This window comes from Anopheles coluzzii, chromosome 3 (assembly GCF_943734685.1).
Source record: "Anopheles coluzzii chromosome 3, AcolN3, whole genome shotgun sequence".
Classification (NCBI taxonomy): Eukaryota; Metazoa; Arthropoda; class Insecta; order Diptera; family Culicidae; genus Anopheles; species Anopheles coluzzii.
Genome location: NC_064671.1, coordinates 76,446,214 through 76,472,659, shown reverse-complemented (window position 1 = coordinate 76,472,659; position 26,446 = coordinate 76,446,214). Strand labels below are relative to the sequence as shown.

The window sequence follows — 26,446 nt, the reverse complement described above, 5'->3', positions numbered from 1 at the left end:
CTGCACTTTTAGGTCCGTTTATTTTGCAACAAGCTGCTGGATGTGCTATAAAGTAACTCCGGATCGGCAAGTTTTGAAACATGAAAAAAAAACCGCACGTCTGGAATGCACTCTCGGCGCCGACGACCAGAAGATGGATGCTGATATGCGACCGTGTGGTGGTGGCTGAGACGATGAACGCCGTGGTGGTGATTGTGGTTTTTTGCATTCCTCTCTCATTGGTACTCCGTTGATCACAATCCATCTTAGATGGTTTCGATGGAAGGTTTGGTAAGGAAGTTGCAGTCGCTGCTTCCATCTAGCACTTCTGTGGCGGTGTAATTTCTTGCGCCTCTGTGCCTTGTGCGAACCGAAGCAGCAAATTCCTAGTTGCAAACCGTAACCGCAGCAGCAGAGGCAGCACCACGACCGGTGCAAGGCATCAATTTATTTTTTAATAAACATGCACTGTCCCACTGAAGCTGGGATGAAGAATGCAAAAAATATGAAATAAATAAATAAAATGGAACCCACTGCAACGAGGGCCACACAACTGGCGATAGATATTGAGATAAAAAGAAAGCAAAAAACCACTATCCATCTCACTGCAACACTGCACTCTAGCACAGCAGTGGCAAGTTTCAGAAGCACTTAATCTGCTTCTGGGCTTGGCTACACTTTTAATTCATCTCAGCTGGTCCATCAGATGGTTCCAAAACCGAATTCGTACTAAGAGCGTTGGTAAAAGTGCATATAAATTGCATCATGGACACTTTCGTTTCGCTCGGATCCAACACCACTAGCAGCACACTACTGGTGTGCTCGCTTTCCCCGAGATACTCCACACGTACGTACAGCGCTCCAGCAGTAGTGCATCGGTGTCAATTAAAACTCCAATTTATGACGGTATGTGATTTTGTGGCGAAAAAACTGGGGGTAAAAAGAATTAAACTGGAGTGCAGGCAACCATCTAACCAAATGTGTCCAATTTCCCAACTGCAGCAGTTTACAGAGTGGGCAAAACGGTGAAATAGAAGTGGAATTGTATTTTACTTTTTTACTGCTTTTTTCCCCAAGTTCCCATATGCGTACTAATTATTCTAAGCCACATAGGGAGGACTAAAGAAAAACAAAACCACCTCACACTCCAGAGCTTGCGTGCATAAATCCATCCGAAATGTAGTGCTACGGCATACTGGCTTACCAGCTACCGTTGGCGCATTCAGAATGATGAATCTGTCCCATTTCGCGCAGTGTGCATTCTATTTTTTAATTACTTTCTGAATATTTCAGAGCCAATTTAATAAATTTTAGCTGCGAAGTGCAGCGAGCGTGAAACAATTTGGTAATGTGCTAAGGTATGGCATGCATGCCAGGTTTTTGTTTTTTTTGTCTTTCGTGTCTGTTTTGGGTGTAATTGTTGGCATGCATGTGTCAACGACAGGGAATGTGTACTTCGTTGAAAAATTGTGGCAATCACGTGTTGAATAAAAAATGGTTCAGTTACGGTTAGTTTTACCTACAAAGCTTTTATCTTAATTAAATAAATATAATGTTTGAGATGTGCTTTCTGGCTTTTGTGAACAACATTGACGAACTATCGAAGCTAAAAAGCCATGAAATCGGTTGAAAAATGGCAAAGAATTGCGTAACAGTGTCAAAAAATAACAAAAAATCATGTAATTCATTATTCAAAATTCCAACCAATTTATTTGCTTCAACACATTTCTGTAGTGAATTTCTCTACGCATGGATGAAGAGCCACTAAAGAAATGAAAGGACCGTTTCATCATTCATTTAGATATATTAGGTGACGCACAACTTCAAATAGAAATGCCTGCAAAGATAAAAAAACTGCACCGTTTGCTAATCAAAATAAATTGCACTAAAATGGGTTTAAACGCTGCGAAACAAATCATTTTCATTCCTCCCCAGACGTCCACTTCTGAAAAGGGACGCTATATACGGTTCACACATCACATTTTACGAACCGGCAGTTCATCAACGCCCGTTCAGTTCAGCATCGTTCTGCATGTCGAATAATAAATTCCACAGCTTACACACTCTACAAGGCAGCTTACAGTCTTTCCGTACTTGGTGTGCCTTGGTTCTCATGGTACGACGTAAATTTTTATCAAATTGAGATAAAAATCTTTTAATTACAGTCTGCAAAAAAAAAAAAACACACACACAAAAGGCGCCACCGACACAGGAACAAATGAATATGTGAAAAAAATATATGGTGATAGACCGAAGGGAACCTCCAGCCATTTTGCCATTAGCACTGCAATTCTCGTCATGAACACACATTCGGACGGAGGTTGCAGCCCTTAATGTAAGAGATCGGCCGTTAGATAGCCTGCGGTCAATGGGTGTGTGGTAGAAGAAGGTTTTACATACGAGGCACTCTTCGCATAAGTTTTGCAATTCTCATTACCACGGCGAATTCTGATGTGTTTGTGTGTGTGTGGGTCAGGCTGCCAAAAACAATAACCATTTCGATGGGAAAACTTTCCTACCCATTTTTCCAGAAAGGGGTGTCTTTTATGCAGTGCATACGAAAACTTGAAAGGAGAAAAAAAGAGTTAAACCTTTTACCATTTCCATTCTTCTCGTGTTGCTCCTTTTATATCAACTTCTCACTTTCCCTGCCGTACTGGAACAAAGTACAAAAGCTACGTAGCAGTTCTAGCCAGTGTTGTGATGGAAAGTTTTAGAGGCTTTCTTGTAGCCCGTTCATTCTCTCTCCCTTGTACAAAAGTACATTCGGCGATTTTTCTCTACAGAGCACATCCAAGAGCTGCATAAAAGCAACGCTCCGCCTGTACGTACGAGCGTTTCTTTTATTATGCTTCCTTAATTGACCCTTTTCGAAGCGCTGGTTGCCCCAAACCGATTGTGCCATTATCTCGCTACATCGCAACAATTTCGCGATGCTGTCGCCCTTGAGCTTGCAACAACGCATGGGACGGCAGCAGCAAAAAAAAAAAAGAACTGTCACTAATTAACAGCAGTCGCACACACCGAGTTGCAATTCAACTGCAGCTCCAACCAACCAAACGACCCGCAAAAAGATGCACCGAAACAGATAAGGAGTCACATTCAAAAAAACCCCTCTTTTCCATGTGACGCGAGGGGGTACAGTACAATGAATGCACGCCGGCAAGAAAAGCTAGCTGCTGGTGAAGTTTATTTCCGCTGCCCATCTTCGCGTGTATGTCGCCGGGCACACAGTACCACATCAGAAAAAAACAAGAAGAGACACCAACCTATTGCACTCCATTTAGTCAACCAAAAGGGAATGGAACCGGAATGGCTTTGGCAAGTGCAACAGCTACCAACACTCCTCCAGCTCCACGGTTTATGCACTTTGCAGCAAAATGGAGTCGCAAAAGTTTTTGGCGTTGAAGGTAATAAAATTATCTATTTTCCCTGTTTTGCCATTGCCCTTTTGTTCACCTTCACGAAAGCACTTTTCAAAAGAGTGTGCTAAAGTTTTCCCTTTTATTTTCCCGTGCTGGGAGCTGCAATAAAGCTCTCACATACACACGTTCACATCACCGTCGCATAAAACTCAACCACACCTACACTTAGAGCAGCCGAAGGGTTTGGTTGTGGTGTTCTTTGATGAAGAAGAGGGAGAGAGAGAGCGAGAGAGACACTGCCACAAGCCATAACAGAACTGCATCAATTCGCTGCACACTAAAACCAGGTGCGTTCTGAGGCTGGCACGTGATCCCACACTACCGCAAGCAAAAAAATGGAAGGGTAAGTGAGATGAATTGGACGTCATCCCATTCATCATCCTTTATATATATGCACCTTTTGCCGCCATAAATCAGTGTGCGAGTGTGTGTGTGTGTGTGTGTGTGTGTAGGTCGGGAAGATTTCCCGTGCCGGAGATGTTTTGTGTCGGATTAGAGTCGAAAGTTAGGTCACGGCAGCAAGTTCAGGAGTCACTAGCAGCCTCAATACCTTTGTACGGCTGGCAGCAAAAACCCGAGGCCGAGATCTTCGTCGCACCGAGTTATAGTGTGGTGAGATTTATAGAGCGGTAATTAATTTAAGCTAAAGCTTATTTTTATCCTAGTTTTTTTTCTCTTTTTTCTTTGTATTCTTATTTCTCGCTTCGTTTGCAAAAAAAAAAAAACACTCCCGTTTGCTTCAAGCTTACTATAGAATGTCGTTCCGGGGAGTTACAAAAAAAGCTTCCCAAACTTCGACCGTTGGGTCAATTTTTCCATCCGCCCATCAACCATTCGAACCAGCTCCTGCCACAGAATGGGCTGAACGTTGGTACAAAACCTCTGCGCATGTTAGACAAACTTTTCATTTGAGTTTGTGTGTGTATGTGTCTCTCTCTCTCTCTCTCTCTCTCGCTCTCTCTTTTAGGGCACAAATTAATTGTAGCCCGCACCCGGTTACCATTAATAAAAGTTCTAGCGGACGACATTGAGCGGAGTGTGGCAGGGCAGGGCAGCTCACAAACAAGATTAAACGAATAGGTTTCGACACACTTTCATGCTTCGACAGAGCGATCGTTTCCGGCAGGAGGAGTAGGCAAAACCAAAATGACACCGTAGAAGGTAGAAGGGACTGTGGGATTCGGAAATGGTGTGAATTGATTTTTTGTGAAGGTTTTTCTCTCTCTCTCTCTCTCTGTCTCTATCAGTTGCGTAGCTCTCGCCACACACTGTCACTGGGAAGAAATATTGGTTAGGAGTGATGCTAAACGGAGGGCAGTGTTTCGAACGGGGCGTGAAGATGATCCGCTTCGGACAAACTGTCATTTCCGGCACGGGTGGCACGGGGGTCCCGTACACCGAGATCGTTAATTGAGATTAATTACCAGCGCTTAAGGCTCATAAGGTTGAATAAACGAGCGAACCTGTTTCAACGGCGGTGCTGTTAGATTTGGTGAGAAACCAACGCATGTATCTTGGTGGAGATCTTACACAGTATCGACATTATTATATTGGTGATCATACGAAGCAAACAATGTGAAAGACGAGTTCTGATTAGACAATATAGAGAATGTTACGTCTGGATTATTTGGAGAAATTGAAGATATCGTAGTAATGAAAGCGATGATCGTAATATTCGAATTTTTTTGTAGTTCAGTCAATGGATATCCGTCCAGACATTCTTTTTGGTTGGATAGGATATTCTGCAAATGTTATAGACACTTTAACATTGGATTGTTTTACCATAAATTGCTTACAAGAGCATCAGTTTATGATAATCGATCTATGAAAGTGGAACGTAGGAGCAGATATATGAATTCCAAAGACAAAGAAGGATTTAGCCATTACCAAGATCCATTCGAATAATACACCGAAAAGATATAAACACGACATTCAGAGTTAAAATAGCTACAAATAATTCGGAAATAGACAACCAGGAAAAAACAATAAACCAAACATCACGTTCACAGTTTTCATAGACAGCATCATTTTGCAGTAAAAATAACTCAATGTCTTAAAAAACTTACAACTGCAATGCTACGGTACTATTTGCAGGTATTATCTTCACACCCCCGACCTAACAACCGGAAAGCATCGCACAAAGCAGGTCGTTCGTATTGCAAGCATCAGCAAAAGAGTGAAGCAAACACGGTTGAAATTCTAGAGCACAGTTCCCAGTGTTTATGAGCGCAGATTGTGATCCCGGGCAGAGTGTTATAAAATGCGGTGCAGGAAAAAAACTGGACAAAGCGAATAAGCAGCCGGTAAACAAACCGGTTGGTTCAAAAACAACTCCCAACTGGGTTCGGGAAGCACCGGAGAAAACTACTAAGCCATTGCAACATTCACTGTGACAGAATTTATGGCACAATTTTTGCCCATCTCACCAAGCAACCATCACCCATCTGCCTCAGCCGTACAGTACTCAGGGTGTTGCAGCAGCAAGCTCTTTGGCCCTTTAGGATTGGAACTGAACCCGCAAAAAAGGTTAGGTGAAAAAAACGCTTCGAAGGTGGAAGTAAATAAACGACAGCATCAACACACAACATCCGAACCAGATCACGAGCAGATCAGTGTGCACACCGAGCGAATGCCATCTTTTCGCCGCCCATTCACTGTCGTAGAAATTTCCCATTTCCGAGATGACCCAACACGACGAGCGCCACGAAGAAAAACTGCTTAGGTTGAATTTTCCCCTGCAGTGCACGAATTGTCGGAGGTACCGGTCCATTCCAGCGTCACGAGGGAATGGAACGGAGAGCACGGGTGCACGGCGCTGCAAAGAATTATGTTTATGTGCTCGGTGATAATTTCGAGTGTCGTGTTGAATGAAGCAAATTATAAAATAAAGTACAGCGAAAAACGAGCACCCCGTCAGGGACCACCATCCCTTTTTCTACCAGTTGACTCCTGAGCGCTCTAGCACGCACAGAAGGGTCTAGGCGCAGGCATCTCGCCGTCCCGGCAAAGACTATCTTTGCCCGGATCTGGATAGTTTCCGGGGAGCCATAATTCAAATGTAACCTTTGACACCAGCAATGAAATGACTTCACGACAGAGGCACTTTTTTGCCGGTTCTGGGGCCGGTAGTTTGAGCAATTGGACAGACGTACACGGTAGCAGCGCAAAGGGACATCTGGGATGAGTTTTTCGGGAGCGCCTAGCCAAGGTCACAGTTTTATTGGAAAAGTTCTGCAAAACGGGGTGAAATTTATAGAGAGCATGATGTTGGGCTGCAGGACCTTAAAAGTTATGTTTGAAAACCAATTTTGGGGCTGGAAGTTGGAGCATGTAAAAAGGACTACAGAAATTGAGGTGAGTGGACCTTCGAGATGACTGAATGCTCTAATATGCTTAATATCCAAAATGAAGAAAAACTTTCGATTAAATGGCTTCATATAATAAACCATACCGTATTATTTTGATTTAATGCTTCGTTTGATTGCTAGAGATATTGAATAACTTAGGCACTAAAATTACGTCTTGAATGAACTGATAACAAAATTCTGAAGGCATTTCAGTTTATATTTAGATATGTCTAGTAACTTATATCTGAGTGACAACTCATTAAAAATGGATATTTAGAGGTATCTGAAATACATCCGACGTTCAACATGACATCAGACATCTTAGGACAAATACTTATATTTCAAATCTGGCTACAAGATATTATAAGTACTTTAAAGGTTTTCGTAAGATCTTTGATCTAAAAACCATTTGTGGAACAATATGAGGTATGATTATAGTTTGACTTTATTTACCCTATACTTTCAGTGACTTCTGCCTACCTTAATTAAACTCAAAGATATGGCAATGCAATTTGCCTTAGAGTCCCACATACCATTTCTCTCCAAATTTAGCTAAAAACATAGTGAAATGTCCTCAGAAGTAAGCGACTGTTGCATGACTGTCCCCTTCCTAACGATCTCACATGTTCACCGGTGTACCCAACTGTACACAATACGCACCTAGCTCATCGGGAAAATTGAAGTAAAACCACTGCCAACAGTAACCGACCGTTTCGACAGCCCGGCGCAACTACCAGGGATTATATCGGCCTCATTTGCATTTGCAAATTCCGACCAGACTCGAGTGCTCTCCAGACAGAGCCCAGTGTATGTGCCTGGTTCGACACGGAAAATACACACACACACACAGCACACATGGTATGTACCTCCGAAACGGTGCCAAACATGCGTTTAACAAATGACTGTTGTTACGCCTCATCGATATTTTTCCACCTCAGTCTTTTGCTCCGAAAAACCCTTCCGACGGCACACCGTGCACGCGTCGGTAGCTTTCACTTGATTATAATATCCTCGTTGCCGACAAATTGAAAATGTACTGCCGGCATGTGTGCGTGAAAGTGGTTTCGCTTTTTTTTGTTGAACAGTTACCCTGTATACCAAAGAACACACTGGCGTCCTTCTGCACACCTGTGACGCAAAACTAAAAACTCGGACGAGAAGGCGAGATTCGATGGTGCCCGAAATTTGTCGACTCCCGTCCCCGGTGACACAACACATGCTGTGTTCGCAATGCTACGGCCATGGACCATGGGTATGCAGAGGTCTTTGGTCTGTGAATCACTTTGCGCGGAGAAAAAGCTGTTTCTTTTTACTCTGTCTCGATTTGCATCTGCGTAAAGAGAATTCGGCGGCGCCGGGTGGAATATGTAGATGGGCTTAGAACGCGCGACATCGCGATTCGTCCGGGGTGAGAGTGTGTTTGTCGCATATGTTTTCCCGGAAAGTGCACGCACACGGTCGCCGACACGCTTTCCGGATGACTGGGTAAACGATTCCACCCTGTAATACCTGCTTATGCGTAAAACGTGTGCAACCGTATGGGTTTCCATGGGCCCCATTTCCCGGCGAACTACCCATTCGAGAGTGTCATCTAGCATCACGTGATGATGAAGGCAGTGGCATCACAGAGGCAGAGTGAAGTCAGCAAAGCTGCTCGCATCACGTTCCAGCAGTTAAGTGTTTTTCGGGCGTGTAATTTCATGCTGCGATTACGGCGAACAGGTCGGTCGTCCAAACAAATTCAGTCGAATCGATCTCATGGTCTATTGTTGAGTAAAAGTGATTTGATCACTGGCTGCACCTATTAATGATGAATTTTGCCATGACTTTTTCCCTTGTTCGAAGATTAATTTACAACGACCTTTTTTATCTTGAAAGAGTTCAATAGCGAAGAAATTACCTAAACCAAACTCACAAAACCTGAACTCAATTATCTGGTAGGTTGATTATTATTTAGAAAAAAAGACTTTGCGTTTTGTTTGCGTTTGTCAATGAACCACAGGAAAAGCGATTCCATTATAATCCCATTATCTTGAAGTCAGCTTACCACAGTGTCACACGGCACGAACAGCAACCCCGCGGTGAAAGTAAAGCAAAATGAAAACCCAAAACAAAAACTATACCACAACACACTACCGCTCATAAATACTGCAGCAAATTTTACGACGGCTGATTATCAACTCTCTTTTGATATTATGGCCGCTCGATCAGCGAGAAGATAACTAGCACCGGCAGGAACATAACATTAACATACCAACAGCAGCACACCGACGACGACGGGCCCGATGCAGTGCAAGAGCGGTGTAAATCCGTCCCGTTCGAAGATCGATTTAACCTAATTTATCGTACACATTATCCGGGAGACTAATGATCGTCTCTTCCCTCTTCCCTGCTGGGTGAGGTTGACTTCCCGCACCAAGCTACGGACCAGCTCGGATCAGTGGAAGAACAAATTTCCCAGCACTGGTGAAAGATTTTTGTTGTTTTTTTTTCATTTAGAAGGCACCGGGACAGAAGAAAGCAGGGAAACAAAAAATAATCATCTCACACCAACAAACGCAACAAGACTTTCCAATCACGGCGAGATTGGAGAAAGCAAACAGCATCCCGCGATGGATGCCGCGTCGAAGAAAATGATAGACACACCGACAAACCCGAGAACAAGCTCAGGGGGGAACAAGACAAGGGTGAACCATGGGGTATGGAGGCTAAAAGACATACGTTTTCTCGCCCTATCCCATCCCAGCTTCCTCGAGGCGCACATCAGGTTGCAACTCGATGTTCTCGTGGTGTTTGATGTTGTACTGACGGGTATCTCCAATGAGACGATCTCCATCGGTCAGCCCTCTTGCAGCAGCGCGGTGCGTATCGGGTTTATTTTGTTCTCATCGTTTGTTTTTTACCCCCATTTTCTAGATTCGTAGGTGCGTGATAGCATGGGGCAAGAGATACAGTGAAGCGGTAGCGGCTAGCAGTAGCGTAGGTGTGCCTGGGCGCGCCTGGAACATGAGACTGCGTCGTGCGCGCGGCCCTTAAATGGGACCGTGGCGTCGTATGTTTCGATAATGGGTTATTTGGATAACGGAGTGAAGGACGCACTGGTCCCGGTTGTAAGCGACGCAGCGTGATGACATGCGTGTGGAAAAGAGTAGCCAACGGAGAGAGAGAGAGGGGGAAGGTGTGTAACAGGTACACCCTTTATGGGACAAAAAAGGAGGCACTCTAATCGGAAGCACTATGGGCGCGTGACCTTTTTTTCTGTGAGATCGTATCGTTTTACTTTAGGAAGAGTATGGCGAGGAAGGAGTGCTGTTTGATTTATTCGTTTTTGCACAAACATTGCATTGTTAAAGTATTCTAGGTAAAATAGTAAGTGTTCGTGCTCTTTAATGCTCACTTTTTTGAGTAATATCAACCATCCAGCTATTTGCACGCTTTTTGTATTGAATTTTATATCTTTTTGGAGTAGCATGTACATGATTCTGGAGATATAAAAGCTATACAATACGAAAACTGCGTACAAATTGAGCTGTAACAAAATGCCATTAGAAACAAAACTATTCGTACAAAAGGTGTGATTATCACATCGAACTTTACACAAAAATAGTTTAAACTGTTCGATATTTATTACCAAGTTATAAATTTAATAAAAGTCATTCATAAAACCATAAAATACACGTTATGCATGATATAAGACATTTGATTCATTCCAAATTCTCATCGTAGTTTTTGCCCAATGTGTTACTCGTACAAAGTCCACTACAACAAATTCTTCACTTACCCACAGATAGAGAGAGTGTGTGTGTGCATCATCGGATGCACCATCACCATAACGGATATAAACAAGATCGTGTCTGTCATGAGGCGGACACCAGGCGGAAGAATTATAGTGCGGCGGTCTCGTCCGGGAAAGCACAACCCTTTTGTGCGTGAGGCCACGAGCCGCCCGGGCCACACGGCAGACAGTAGACAGTGCCTAGGTTATCATCGTATCATCGCGCCACCGCCGTGCCCACCACAGGCTCGCAACAGCTCGATATAGTTCAGGCATGTCACGTCCTTATCAACGCCTAATAACTCACCGACATTGTGTCGCCTTCGGACGAAACAACCGAACAGCTCACAAGGCGCCGACAACGCACGCGGTGCCTCGGTCGAGTGCAAGTGCATCCCACTGTCGGCCGACAACATTGCGTACGATGTAACGCGGCGAGAGGACGTTGTTCGCTTACCAGGTCCGTCTTCTCACAAGCCGGCACAGGAAGCGGATCTCTGTGCGCGATGTTAACACGAGCACAGACCGTGCGCCAGCGGGCCTTAGGTTGTCGGCTGGTACAATCCCAAAAATCGCAGCAGTGAAGTTAATCATGGACCAGGGCGAACGAAGAGTGCCTATGAGCTGGTCGTCCATCCGTTCGATGATGGCGTTGAAGCGTAAAACACACACTCAGTTATGCTCGACAGCTTGTGCTGCTGGTCGGGGGTTTCGAAGATGTAGCGAAGCCTGAAGTAAAATCTCATTAATTCGCTTTCTGCTCGTGTTCGGACCGCCATCTACATAGTCGTTAACGTATGAAGCGTTAGAGGAGGACTATTGTAGTTCTCTGCAACACCTTAATTGGTAGTTCTAGAAAAAAGTGACAATGCAGCTTAACAACTTCACTTGAACTGCTATTGCCTGATGTAGATTTGTTCCCCTTCAGTGCATGAAAAAGTGTCGCTGCGGGTCAAAACCATCAGTTAGTATGACACTATTACGGTGTCTCCGAAACAGCAACAATTACCACTTTGATGCCACTGGGCGACTCCACTTTGACCTCTGCTAATGTTCGACCACCACCTGCTCGATTCACTTTACTGCCCGCAGCGGGTACGCGATCGATCAACACACACACATACACACGCTGCAAATTACGAGCATTTACACACAGTTCCGCATACCGCATCCGGCCGGATCCCGTGCCGAACGCTCTATGCTGCTCTCTATCATTAGCGTGTTGCATATTTTAAGACGCCCGCGAGCTATGTTTTTGACACGTCACGCTAAGTAGCGGTGGAAAATTGGCCACGCGCTGTGGAACCGTTCTGCTCACACGACATTCTGCTCCCCAGCACTTTCTCTCCAGGGGCGCACACAGAAAACCCCATTGCTTTGAGTGAGCTGACAGGGTGAGAAATAATCCAGCTGCCGCCAAACTGTCGAACAGACCCGGCGGTAGTGCAAGCGTTCTTGCACTTTACAGTTCAGCCACAAAACTGCATTGCAGCAGCAGGGTGCATTGGCCCGCCACCGCTGGAGCGGCGTAACATTAAAATTCTAAATTAAACAGCTCTTCCATTTGCACGCAGCGTGTGGACGTGTGTGTGTGTTTTTGAAATTGGATTGATTTTACGGTGTTTATTCTGAGAGCCGGATCATTGCAAGCGAGCTAGCTACTCTGTATGCTCATGAAAAACATATAGTTCCAACCATATTTAATCTAACCGCTGTGGTTTATACAGTGTTTTTTTTAAAGGAAATAAATATGATGATTCCATCATTTATTCAACATCATGTGAAGGGTTTAATTTTATGCAAAATATGTACTTTTTGTTCACAGTTTCCATTTGTTAAAATTAATTCACAGAATTTGTAGTGGATTAAATTCAAACAACACCTATCACTTGTTTTAGATTTGCAGTCAATGGCATTAATGCTGAGGTTAAAATCAATAAAGCAGAATTTCAAAATTCAATGTAAACAATTCATCAATTCAAAACCAATTTGTATCGACCATTTCACAGCGTAAAAAGGGAGCATTGGGGCGAAATGATCATATCATTACGATGATTGCATTATAACTGAGCAATGATAGAAGATCAAGCAGATAAAATCATTTAAATCAATAAACATCGATATTTTTTGGTGTCCATAAGCTAGAAGTGCATTGATATTGTCGAACTTTGTTTTATTATGAGTTGAAGAGATTAGTTCAAAGTTGTTTCCTAGCTTCAACCCGAAGATCCAAAAATATTAATTGCTCCAAAATTTGATTTTCATATCCTGGAACTGAAACTTTTAAATACAATATTCCAAAAAGTTTTTGTGTATAAAATACCTCTGATATATAAAACCTTTATTTTGTAACATTATATTATTTCTAAGTGCACGGGGTGTTTATAAACAGTTTAAAATGCTTCAATGTGTTGACATCTTGAGAACGCAATCCTTCACCTCTCTTCCTTCCTTTTACCAACTTGCTACCGTCTACCACTTACTCCTCACAGCATGAATGAACGGCATTGGGTCGATCAAACTGATGACAGGACTAAATAATCTACCAAACAAAAAAACAAAATCGAGGCGTCGGGGTATGTTATGTTAGACCTTGATCAAAACATTGCCACACACTTCTTCCCCACCGCACACAGACATCGTTCCGTTCAAATATACATTCGCGTGTACGTTCAAGGGCACCAGGGGGGAAGCTTCTTGCAAGAAACCGAATACACTTTTGCTTTTGCCTCGGACCTCACCGCAGCCCCGAAATCCAGACGATATATCGGCGCTGGAACATGGGTTTGTGTAAACGGTTTCTTCCGTAACTCACGCGGTGGACAACAGACCTCCACACATGTGTGTGCCCAACCATCCCTTTCCACACGGCGGCGGCAGTTTATTTTCCTTGGTACGTTGTTCTCGAGCGCGTAACGTTTATTTATTTTTATTTCCGATTAACTGTTCCGTCAGTCCGGCGCATCTTCGCGCGGAGCTGGCGTGTTCGACCAGAGAAACCTTCCAATAACAAAATCTACCTCATCGCTCTTCCCCCTTCACCTTAAATCCATCTCAAGTGGTTCACACTTGAAGGCAGGCGTTGGACTTTTCGGATCGCCTTCTTTTCGTCTTTGCTGTGGTAGAAAGCGCAAATACACACACGCAAACAACTTCTCGAACGGGCCGAAGAAAGCCAGATAGACATGGCCAGGTGATGGGGAGCACGATCGACAGGCGGGACAGGAGTGTATTGGATATTTTATTGGCGTTCTGGTTACTCTGATCCTTCTTTCCCTCTCTCTCTGTCTATGTCTCTCAGCTTCAAGGGTTTTTTGTGGGCACTGGGAGGTGCACATAGAGCACCACATCCCGCAGGAGGTACGAAGCAAACGATGAACTCTCCTACTTGAGGCTTTGAGGTATTGGATGGATTGCGATTCAATCGGATGCTGCTTTACGTTCAGCGGCTGTCATCTTACCGTCTGTCAAGTGGAGACGGTACAATTTATTTTGCTGTGAAGTGTTCGTGAAGGCTCCACCGCGCGCAGAACAATATCGAAATGAGCGGATGGATTGTAGTGTTTCGTTTTGGCAGCGGTGCATCGTGTCGTGATCTTATGTCGGTATGTCGATTCTTCAAAGTCGCGGATGGAAGGTGCTAGCTTTAGTGGCACAAAATAAAACATGAGACATAACATGGGGAACTTTTGAACATTGGGAAAAGATGAAAAAAAAAACAATACCGACAAATCAATAATGCATTCCACCACCTATTCAAAGCGTTAAAAAATACACTCTTCAAAAGCAATTAATGCGACCACAGAGCGCGGCCCGGCCAAACAGTGCGTTTCGTTCAAACAGATAAATATTGTTCCAACAGACGCCAGACAACGGGCGATTAAGTAGAGGCAAAGCAAACACACCATTAACCCTTTAATGTAGCGATGCGTTTCGATAAATAACCAAGTGCAAGTGCTGTGGCCGCTTGTTTATGTTTGTACCGTACCCCGTCGAACGCATTGCACCGCCGTTTCGTGATGTGCGCAACGCTCAGGTGTTAAAGTGGAAAATTGTGTGTACTGTGCACCTCTCTCTCCCTCTGTTTATATCTGTTTGTATATTTATTATTCCTCTGGAACGATGAATATCAAAGCCCGAGCAAGGGAGCAATTGTTTTGGAGTTGAGGCCGCGTTCTGCTTACACCCTCCGAAGCATCATATTTCTCCCGTGACACAATAATCGCGTCTGTTTGAAGTCCTTCCCGGGTAATTTGATACCCAACTGTCTCTTGGAATTACACAAGAAGTCTGCTGTATTGTTGTTTTTGAGAAATGTTATCGATTTGTTGATTAAAGGTACAAGCGACAGGCGATACGGTATCATATTACCATTTGCAGTTTTGCAATAAAAATTACCCAAACTCCCCATGGAGTTGACTCCCTGTGGAAGCCCCTTTAAGGCGGTTCCACAGTTCCACCGCACGGCAGTAAAACGGGGGTAAAGTGAGAAATTTAACCTTCTTCTCCCTTTTTTTTCAATGTTTTTTGCAGAAAAACGTCCCACCGGAAGCCATAAGCAAATGGTGTTTTTAAATTGTAGCTCCATCTATCCCTTTGCTGCAGGAGAGTACCCGCGTGGAAAAACAACAAAACGACAACATAACACCTCTGCCGACATCTCACCCCTCCCAGGCGAGGCAGACGTGCAGTGTAGTGTCGCTCGGTGTATAATGGTGAGATTTATGAGCGCCGGTAATCGGAGTCGCTTGGGCAGTCATTAATCAGTGTAGTAATTAAGAAAAACGGTTCACACACCGAGGTTCACCGCCGTAGCCGTCGACGGGGTGCGCGTATTTTCCGGTTGTCTGGTTTAAAATGAAATAATTGCTGCTTGCTGCTAACGCATTTTCAAGGCCACCACTAGCCGAAAAGCTAAGGGCTAAGGGTTTGATCTCTGCTTTTCAAGGTTATGACATTGAGCACGGTAATTCAGATGGTTTGAAACCATATCCTTACCTTATGCTGAAAGATTGCAGGACGCGTTCGATGGCTCGGTTAAGTATTTAAGTGTCCTTTCGATGACATCTGGAAATGGAAATCGAAAAAAGATTGGTTATTATTATAACAAAAAGCAATCTTGAATGGAGATTGTAAGAGAGTGTTCTTTATTGTAGAGACTTAGCAAGAAGTATTGTTTACTTAACACCGTGAGTCCAGCAATTCCCCAGAAAACATACCTCCCGATGCCCTCCTTTTCAAAACCAAACAAACGCATTTGCGTCATTGAACATCAAAGGAATGCATTGTGTGAAAGGTAACACACTGTTGACAGTTACTCCACCTTTCGCGACGACCATTTGTCAGAACAAGCAACTCTTTCACCAAAACGAACCCCATATACCTTTAAAAAGCATAGACGGGGGTTTTTCCCGAATGCGCTGGAGATTGCAAACATGACGGCAGGAAGTGGCAATGAGACGACAGAAAGGGGCTTGTATTGGAAATCAATATTTAGATAAGATAGGTACAAAAAGCGGATGGCCTACATAAGGCTAAATAGATACCATTCCGGGGGACGGAGAAGAACCTCAACATACAAACGGCCCCCGTTCTACAAACCATGTACTTCAGCCAACTGTGGCAGTGTGCGTATTATATCCCCACAACAAACTCCAAGAAAAAAAAAGCTACAAAAAGACTGCTAAAGCTACAAAGAAAAACGACTCACTGGAAGGTAGTACCACAGCAGGGCGCTAGCGACAAGGGACTTCTTTCGCACCGAGACTAGATTAAATGCGGCAGCTCGTTTTCTCGTCTTATCTTCCCTCTATCCTCAAACATTGATTTTTCTTAGTGGCTGAGGCTACACCACACAAAAGGCGAGAGCACCACTGAAGGAGGAGCTTATTATTCATTGAAATTAGATTGGGTGGGTAAGTAAATTTCCTGCCCAAAATTGAATAACTTTCACCGGCTCGGCCGGTTTTAAAGCTTGGAGAACATTAGAGAAAAACTTGAATTTTAGGTCGTTATTTTGAGGTCCAGAGTTTGCCTTTAAATTTAAAGACGTGCATCGGTAAATCGAAAGGATTTAAAAATAAGTTTTAGATAATTGACTCCAATTATCTTACAGCTGCAAACTGCTTCAAGTATAATTGCACAAGCACATTTCCTGCAGCAGGCTTCTATTTCTAAACTACGCACTAGTTGTAACCTCACCTGAACAAACACAGCCCCAACGGGAACAGCACGCGTCATGCAGCGCAACGACAAAATCCCACTGCCAGCGGAATATCTCGGTGCTGGGTGTAGCACTTTATCAGATACTTCAAGGTGTGCTTGCTCTGTGTGGTCTGTTATCGCGTGTTGGCTCGTTCCGTTCACAACCGGAAGCGGTTCAAGTGTTCGCCGATTGCCATGCTATCATAACGATGGTTTGCAATTATTACTCACATCTTCAGGCATTACGGTGGGCTTGATTCTTGGAATCGCAGAATTACACGATTGAGCTCTTGAAGACAAGAAACTGGCAAAAAAGTGGTACAAAGCGTTTGCTAAACTCCCCGCACAAGCACACTGTGTCTACAGATCGGCGCAATTTTACGACCACGATTGCTAACACACGTATCTTCCTGTACTTTTGCCAGCTCTGTAATCCTCACTACGACCTGCTGCTGCCTTCTTGTGTACAATAATAAACCGGCGCGCATTGTAAATTTTGTTCGCATCAAGATAAGATACAAGCTGGCAGCCGCTTTAACCGACCCAACGGACGCCTGCTGCTGTTCGCGCAATAAGTCACGCAGTAAGGCAGATAGAGTACGTGCTTTCGCGCTATACCTTCTCATTGCACATTGCCGCTTATAACGATATTGTACTCTCAGGCTCACATCCGCGTGCGTACTACATCAAACTTTGCTACTCGCTCGATGCAGACTATTTAAACGCTACTTAGTATTTCCTTCTTTGTTATAATTTTCGATCGTCCCTTCCGTCGCGTCCTGCTTTCCAATGAGGATGAAAATATTCCCAACGATCTAACACATCCGGTTTCGGTGAGGGTTTTGTGTTCGGTTATCGTCTGCGTACCACCATCGTTTCACAGTGCCTCGCGGGCTTCTCTGCTAACGGAAGCGTCGTCTGTGAAGCAGAAGCAGTACGGTGACTACGACCGCGACTATGCAGATAATATTGCTTTTATCTCATTTATTATTGTTTGAAGTGAGTGATGAGTAAACAGTGCCTTGCGACCGGAAGTTCGCAGTTTTCCACCGCCATTTGTGGAATCCGTGGGGTGTCGTTCGGTGGCGCGTTTGGAAGAATACAGCTCGCTATGAAAGTAGATTTTTTTATATTGAGAGTTTCTTAGCATTATCTCATAATGCAAATGTAATTAGACTAGAGGAAAATGACGTAAAGAGCTGGTAATTGCTTTCCAGGATCGTCATTTATATTCAGAACAATTCCTATTCACAGATTTTTAGTACGACGCTTTGATCCTAGATGGCGCGATTGTTGTTAGTAAAAAATCTGACAATAACATGACCCATACACAAATAGTAAATGCAGACGAGCCTTTCTCGTCCTGGATGCCATTCCACAGTAGCATGTTCCATCTTCCTTCACGAATGTTTACAATGCATCCAACAACAGCCCCTGCGCCATTATTGCATCATATTTCCCGACTGCAAACTGAGATTCTTTTTGTTTTGTGATTTCATTTTGCATCCCAACATCGACTTCACATCAACAGCATCATTTTCAATCGCTCTCCGCCTGCAGGAGCATTTCGTGGAAAATTAATATGGAAAATAGTTTACTTTTGCCTTTGTGTGCAAACTCTGCTTTATAGCTTCCGATAGTCTGGTAGTACAGGGTGTGCTTACACGTCTGGTTTTTCAAAGAAGTAACAGGAACAGACCGTTCCCGTGGGTAGCAATGTGCGGACTTGCTTTTACAAACTTTGCTTCAAGTTTAATCGTGTTAGCAGTATTATTTTATTATTTCTTCCATTTACAACCAACAAACAGTGGAAGTGGATTTTGTTTTGTTCGTTTTACTTTTTCCAAGGATCCCCACAGTAGTAGTAAGCTGTTGTGAGCAAGCAAACGATTTTCAATGAATCCTTTTGTTAGGTTGGCATGCGAAAGAAACCTCAACGAAGCATGAAGGACAAAGCATCACAGGACAGGAATAACAAATAGTAGCACTTGCCTGGTTCTCGGAACCCGCTTTTATCAGACACTAAAAGCAGAGCAGAAATGAGACTGATAAGCTTGTCTTATACTACCCAAGTCTGCTACCCCGAAATCACAGATAATCACTTGAGCCGTGGGCAGCAGCACCACTCGGAGCTACACGGGTCGCATTTTTCTTCGTCGCAGCGGCATTGCGTGACATTCGAGAGAAAGATCATGCGGTACCCACAAAGGCAGGTTGGGTGGTGGGGAAGAGAACACGATAACATGCGTTGAATCCTTACATCTGCTTCATCACCTTCGGTCTCGGTGGGAGGAGTGTTGCCGGTTATCAGTGGAAGGCGATCTTAGGAATTCTTAAACAAAGACATTTATTTCTTACGCCTGGCACGATTTTTCCGCAGTTCCTTTTTGCCACAAAAACTCTTACAAGACATAGAGACATCCACTGTTTGTATGTGGCTACAGGAGTAGCGCCAATTATTGAAACTTTTTATCGAAGTACTATTTCCACTTCAAACCGGTAATGGCTTCCTTTTATCCTACTGCTTTTATAGGGGCTGGAACCCAACATATTCACTTATTAGGAAAACTTTCCAAATTCGTAAATGTTCCCCGGGTTTTGCTGAACTGGCTAGGTTTTGGGTCTTTTCTAGGAACCTTTAGAAACCGAGTTAGCTTTGATTCTGTAGATGTACTTATCCTCTTTTTCTTTTTCATTTATTTTTACTCTTCGCCAATCTAAAGTAGAATTGGTGAAAAGGTGCACGACGCTGTAACCTAGCCACTTAGATATTCGACACACGGTTGAGCAAACCCAGTCGTCTCCCAATTGCTTCCGACCGACCGGGCCAGCAGAGAGAAAGTGAACGAAAATAGCATAAGGGTAATTGGATTTTATGAGTGACACATTTTGCGAGCGGAAATAGTTTCCCTGTGTAATGCGTGTGTCTGTGTGTCTGTGTGTGAGTCTGGTGGCGCATATCCGGGGGCAAAGGCGAAATGCTTCGTCTTCGAGAAGTGTGGCACGTACGGGTCGTTTTATTTAATATAGAAATAATGACATTCACCTTGCGCGCATCGTTGCCCAAACCATTGAGCCAGCGGTGCGAGATGCTAGCCCAAACCTGCAGACGACCTTGGCATATAAGACGCGGGCTCTCAGCTCGAAAGCTTTAATGCTACTTTTGGGGTGCTGGTGCAACAATTGAAGTAGTTTAATGATCTAATAATAATATCGGGAGGAGGAATCAATTAAGGTACGAGCAAGAAATTACATAAACCTTGCTAGGATATTTTGTTGGAAGATCTGAATGACTTTTTGGCACTAAAGAGGTTTTTTCAAAGATTTGGTTTGATGAAGAATTCTCCAATATTTACAAAAAGTTGAAATTGATACCTGACAGTTCGCAATCCTTTGCAAATTCAGACTTGGAACTGTTCAATTGTATCATCATAACAAATGTTTTAACAGAATAGACCATTTCGTCATCCAAATGTTCAATATCTGCTATACTAGATGCATCATGCATGGCTCACAGAAGATTCTCCTGTGAGGAATACATTCCCCAAGCTAATAACAAAAATCCTACACAATATCCCCCAAGTCCCTCCAACAAGATGTCACCATATAGGGATGCATAAAATCATTTAAAAATCACCCATTTCTGTCCGTATGCAGTTAGCACCACCTGGTACATACCACCTTTGGCAGTGTCGAATGATGCGAAAACTCCATCCCATCTCCTTGGTTATTGCTTTATCGAGTTGAATTTTCTTTTGCTTTGAAAATAAAGGAACCTTTTCCTTCCAATTACTCCAAGTTCTCAACAAAAAAAAGGAAATGGAAGTCTCTGCCTTCCATGTGGACGTTTGGTGGACATTCTTGCAAGCTGCTACTGCCCCCGGTACGGGTGCAAATGGTCAACGTAAAACTTCACGATGAAATATTACGCACTCACAACAAAAGCAAACGTGAGCGTTAGCTTTCGCCCTCGTTCCATTGATTGCCTGCAGATGTGTCCCTCTATAATACAGCTCCCGGTAGGACTTCCGAGCTGGATCTTTTCCATGATTAAATATTTCATCCAGAATTCGTGGCCTGAGCTTCTTCGTACCTCGCTTCGTATAAATTTTATTACTTGCTTCCTTCGTCAAACGGGTTCATGTCAAAGTTTTGGAAACAGTTTTGTTGTTATATTGCGTGCCTCCGATCGATCCCTAATCCCAACTGTCAACTGAACTGACATAACGCAGGCACGCATCTCTTACCATCAGCCCGCCAAATGGACGAGCTTTAAGCTGCATAAAGCGAACATATAAACGGAATCATGCACACACACATACACGAAACAGCGCTTCCTCTAGCTCACCCCGTCGCAGTTGGGTGAGCGTTTTCATTGAATTTTGTTAGATTTTACGGCGATGCGCTCATCACTTCTTTTCTTGTTCGCTTTACAGAAGCGACCACATCGCAGGGACCTCACACGGAGCAGCGCACAAGTGTGTGCGTGTGCGTGTGTGTGTAAAAAACGAGAAATCATAAACTGTGCCTGCGTTTCGGTGCGCTCTGCTCAGCCCAAACCAGATGATAAAAGAGATCCGCGCGAGTCGTCGTGGTACGTGAACGCACCAGCGAAGCATAAAAATAAAACAGAAAATAATCGAAAACATCATGCATCACACACAACAAGGGAAAGCAAACCGATGAGACCCAACGTGAATGATGGAAAAGGGACAACGCGAAAGAAAACAACAACAAAAAAACCGCGACACACACGCACCGAACAAAAGCGGCCAGCATAAATTATTAATTTTTCAACGCCATAAATGCGTCAGTTACAAGCGATTTTACATGACTTTATTATTTTTCGGTTCGACACAGCCGGCTGTTCCGCATTGTGCTTTTTTCCTTCCCTCTCTCTCTTTCTCTCGCTTTCTTGTTTTATTTTATTTCTGCGGTCATCAGAGGATCAAAACCCGCGAAATGACACGCGAGAAAGACAGCGAGGCTGTCCTTTTGTGAACAGTTTTGTGAACGAGGAAACGTTTGCAAAAAGCAGGGAAGCGTTGCTCACCAAAAGCAGCCTATTTATTATAGGGATATTTGTGAGTGTGTTATAAATTAATATTCATCCGCACAAAAGGAAAAGGGTTTGGCGAGCTAGGGGGCGAGCTAACCCGTATTGACTGCTTTTCTTACGCTAGAAGTCATCGTTTTATGTTTCATAAGTGGGGACGATACTCGAAGGACGCAAAGTGAATGGACGCGGCGCAAGAGAGTGCAATAAAACCGGAAACCCCAAAATGGTCGTTACGAATTTTCTGTGGTTCTGTGGAATGCGATGGAGAGGGTGTGTGTGTGTGTCAGTGACTATTTATGACATTCCGCGTCCATCGCTAACCAGTACAAGCTGAAAGTTAAATTCGTCGAATAATTTTAACAGACGTAGAAGAGACTACTGATGCTCCTCGTAAATCATAAAATAAAATTTAAAATGTTACAAAATCCCTTTAACGATGTTAAAGTGGCAATAGATATCATATTGTTACTTCGAGACAAAATAAGGCAAAATAATTCTGCTTTTTTGATAAATATTATTGTATATCTTGAAAATTAAAGGCATAAAATGGCATTTTATCAATCAACCTTATTTGTAGCCGAACGATTGCAATAAAAAAAAATATTTTAATTTACTATTCTGCAAATTAAACCGGTCACAACACATCAAGCCATAGGGCTGAAAGCACATCGAAGCAACACAAAACAAACGCCACTTCTAAACAAATTGAATACCGGTAAACGTAAACACATCCAATTTATTAGGAAATCTTTCATCCATCACACGGCTCAGTACACAAGCGGTGAGCTTCATAAATTGCGTATGCATGTTTGCTTTCCGAGCGTTCTGGAAAAGTGTAAATAAACTCACAAAAACACACACACACACACACATACACACGTCATTGAAATTTTTCATTCGCAACATTGTGCAGAGTGCGCGGTCCACCGTGCGATTTGCATCTATTTTTTGTCCCTGCTATCGTTTAATATTTAAAACAACGGCAGCGGTAGAAGCTGAGTAAGTGTTTGGTAATGCTACGAGATTGTCAAATAAAAGTAAAACAAAAAAGTCAATATCTGTCGGATCACTTTAATGGTGACACGTTACGGTGCATAGCTATTCAGCGTGTCCTCGTGGCTCCTCTAAATAAAACCCTACCATAACACCACCACCAGAAACCGTTCAGGGAACCATACTTGTTCGCGTGCCATATTTCTCTTTTATCGCATATCAATCAACTTTAGCTGGATTGCGTTATTCAGCTTTTTTTTTCTTCTTCCGGTGCGGGTTCGTTGCTTGCGGTGCATGGCCTTCCAATGACGAGAACGAGGTACACATCCTCCCTGTTCGTTACAGTGCCAAAAAGGGGTGCAATTTTTTGTTGTTACAGCGATCGGCCCACCGACTCCATCCGCCTCACACATGCGCGCTTTTTTTTTGGATAATCCAATTTGAAAGCTAATTTATTGGCTCGGATCCGGATCGACCGTTAATGCGATCCGAAATGCGTAAAAGGAGAGGAAAGGGAAGCGGGCTCGATATTGGAGGCTTTCCTCCCGTTCAGCCCGTTGTGCGGATGCGTTTTGTTGGTGGCGACATCCCGGCCCGGCTGCGTCTGCCTTCGCTCCGCTTCGGGCATTAGCGTGTGTTGGAAGATTATGGGGAATCGGGAGGGTTTTTTTCTTCCTTCTACCCTTTCCTAGGCTCGATAAGCCCTCGGGCGAAGCCAAAATTGGAGCACGTAGTAAAAAGCCCGTGGCAACCGCAAGCTTAAACCAAGCCGCCTAATTGGTTAACAGGGTTATCGGCCCCGTACGGTGGTGCTGGGTATTGGTTTAGATTTGTGAAATGAGATTTAGGAGCTTAACGAACGGTTAGGATTGAATTATTTGATTTCATGTTTGATTAAAGTGTTTATAAAGGATATTTCCAACAAATTTTGAGAAATTGTTAAGGAAAAGAACATAATTCCTATTTGAAAATAACATCTAACTTATTTTCTTCTTGTATTTTCAACATTTTTTATCAAACTGGAGAAGAAAGCCTCATACAAAATCGTCTGTACTTGAAGCTTAAAAATAATGCTTAGTTAATGCCTTCTTTTGTATTTAAGTTGCAATTTTTATTTCTCTTTTAAATCCTCAATTGGCATTTAGAAGCGGAGAATTAAATTTAAATACAAATTGCTCCAAACATTTTCCACCTACGACCACATTGCGCATCACACGGTGAAACCCATGTCGGGCAGGTACATTTGCAACACGGAAAAGTACCCAACCGCAACTGGATGACACACGCCGCCGCTGCGCCGTCTCAATCAGTTTCGTAGCCGCACTGAAAAACACTTCAATATTCAGCGTTAGCAGACAAAGCGTTACTTGCTTGCGTTTTTCCATTTCAATTCCACTTCATGGAGCCATTGGAGGTTATTAGCAACGCCACCGCGACCCGGGGCTAACTTACGCGCAGCGCACTTATTTATGCTACCTTCTTGAAAGACAAAAACGAAAAAGCGAGCGCAGCGAAGGAAACGGGCTCTCGAGAGTGCCAAAAAAAAAAGCAAGCCCTGCGACTACTCCACTAAATCAACGACCTGCGGGGTATATCTCTGAATAGCCTATCGGTGTCTGTTTTGCACCGTGCCTATTATTACGCCTTATGGCTGCGTTCTTCGCTTTTGAACTGTGGCTTTTTTGTTGTTGTTAGCCTCTCCATCCCGAAAACCATCCGAAGAAACATTCTATTCTCGTTTCGGAAGGTGATTGATGCATCGTTAGCAGACCGAAGAATGACCGGTAATTATATAAAGAAACGTTCGCGGTGCTCTCTCCCCCCCCCCCCCCCCCCTCCAGACGATTCGACATGATCGTTTTTTGGTGGAGTCAGTTGTTTCGTTGTTGCTGGCCGCACAATTTTAACGCTTACACACCCGGGGGCCAGTAGGCAACAGGAAAGCGCAAAAAAGACGAAAACCACCGCCACTGCCAACAATTCATCAACCGCCACCGTGTGTGTGCCACCGTGGCCGTGGATCCATTCTGATCGTCCCGGCGCGCGTTCCGGGGTTCTCCCCCCGTCCCCCAGTTTGTTTCGTCCTAATTTTCCCTGAGTGCTCCCGCAGGGCTGGCAGGTGATATGTTTTGCTCTTTTGAACACCGCACACGCATAAACTTTTTGTTGCTTGTTTCTCGCTCTCCTGATTGTGGCAAAGGCGGCGTGAAATGAGGAACGGGATCCGCACCAACAGCATCTTTGGAATTGCCGTTCTACGAGGCGCAGACACAGTTGCTCTAGATCCATTATGTTTGTGGTGAGTTTTTCTCGCTTTGGGTCCCTCTTGCCGCGAAACAAAATTGTTCGTAACGATGGGACGACGATGTATCACATTTGAAAGTGGGATCTTTCGTTGGGACTCAAACCCGAGCGTATGATGAAGATCGAAGCCGTAAAGGCCAATTAACAGTTGGAGTTTTTGTTTGCTCTTCCTGGACCGATATTGATTTGCGATGGGAGAGAAATTTTGTTGCATTGATATCTAAATTATAGTTATTCTTGAATTTTAGAACAAAGGTGTATTCAAAATTTAATGACGCTTTGTGATTCTTCCAAAACGAGTCCAATGTGATTTGATTTTTTGTTTGATTTCAAACATTTTTGAGGTTTTCAGTACATTAGGAATTCTATGACTTTAGCATTCTATCTAAATCTCTATAAAGCCAACTATTGATTCAACGCATATAACACTAGGAGATCATCAGCTAAAGAAATATGCATTGACATGATATTTAACCTATATTTAGCTCACCATAGTTGTTAGAATAGAATATTATAGTTTAAGTATACACTTTTGACTGTTTCAATAGTAAAGATTTATAGTGAATTGAAAATCTATTTGAAATTGTAAGGTAAATATTAATGTCAATTCATTACTTAAAAGAAGATCTCATGGGTAGTACATCTTGGTATTCCTGCAACTTCAAATTACAAACCATTGGAATGCAAAACGATGATGATGAAGACAATGTTCAAAGTTCGTACGATTTTTAGCAACAATACAAATCAATTCTATAAGTGAATTTCATATCGTAATGCGTCACTAAGAATAGAAAACTATATAAAAAAATCAAAGCTTTTATGGTAAAAAAACCAAACAATAACTTCAAACGATACACGAAACATCTATCTACAATAGATGTGCTTGCTACCTTGCTTGAAGAACAAAAACGAAATCTTCCTTTCAACGCACTGAACCAAAAAAAAAACGCTTCAAGAACCTACGCAAAGCCTGTCTATCCCTCCGCTGTCATTTGCTGTCTGTGCGTCACTGCAATGATACTGTCAACAAATCATTAGACAGCTGGCTGTGTTAGAAACGCAACAAAAAAGACGTGAGAACTTGCAGTAACTATTTACCCACAGGTTGAAATATTAAAAAAAAAACACTCCTCACATCAACACATTGAACAACACAACCAAAAAAAGGAACCTTGCGAGCCTACCCTTTTGCAGCCGGATGTCACGTCACGTGTGCCAGTGGTTGTACCATCCTGAACTTCACAAAAACTGCGCCCGCGCTCGTGGTATCTTCGTGGTGGTCGTCTAATTTCTTCTACCTTTGCAGCTGACCGACGAAAGCAATTAGGCGCACTCACTCGCGCGCTGTAACTAATTTCCG

The 26,446-nt window shown here is 43.4% G+C and overlaps 1 protein-coding gene across 4 annotated transcripts in view; it reads right to left on the bottom strand.

The window, feature by feature from the left end:
* LOC120957390 (insulin-like growth factor-binding protein complex acid labile subunit) overlaps positions 1–20,132 on the bottom strand; it is a 115,444-nt gene extending 95,312 nt beyond the window's left edge. For 2 of the 4 annotated variants that reach the window (XM_040379586.2, XM_040379584.2), the window contains exons 1-2: positions 16,728–20,132; positions 15,525–15,593 (exon numbers count right to left, since the gene is read on the bottom strand). The gene's annotated coding sequence lies outside the window, so the exon portion shown is untranslated. The other 2 variants (XM_049610125.1, XM_049610124.1) reach the window with 2 other exon arrangements.
* Positions 20,133–26,446: the final 6,314 nt, after the last annotated feature.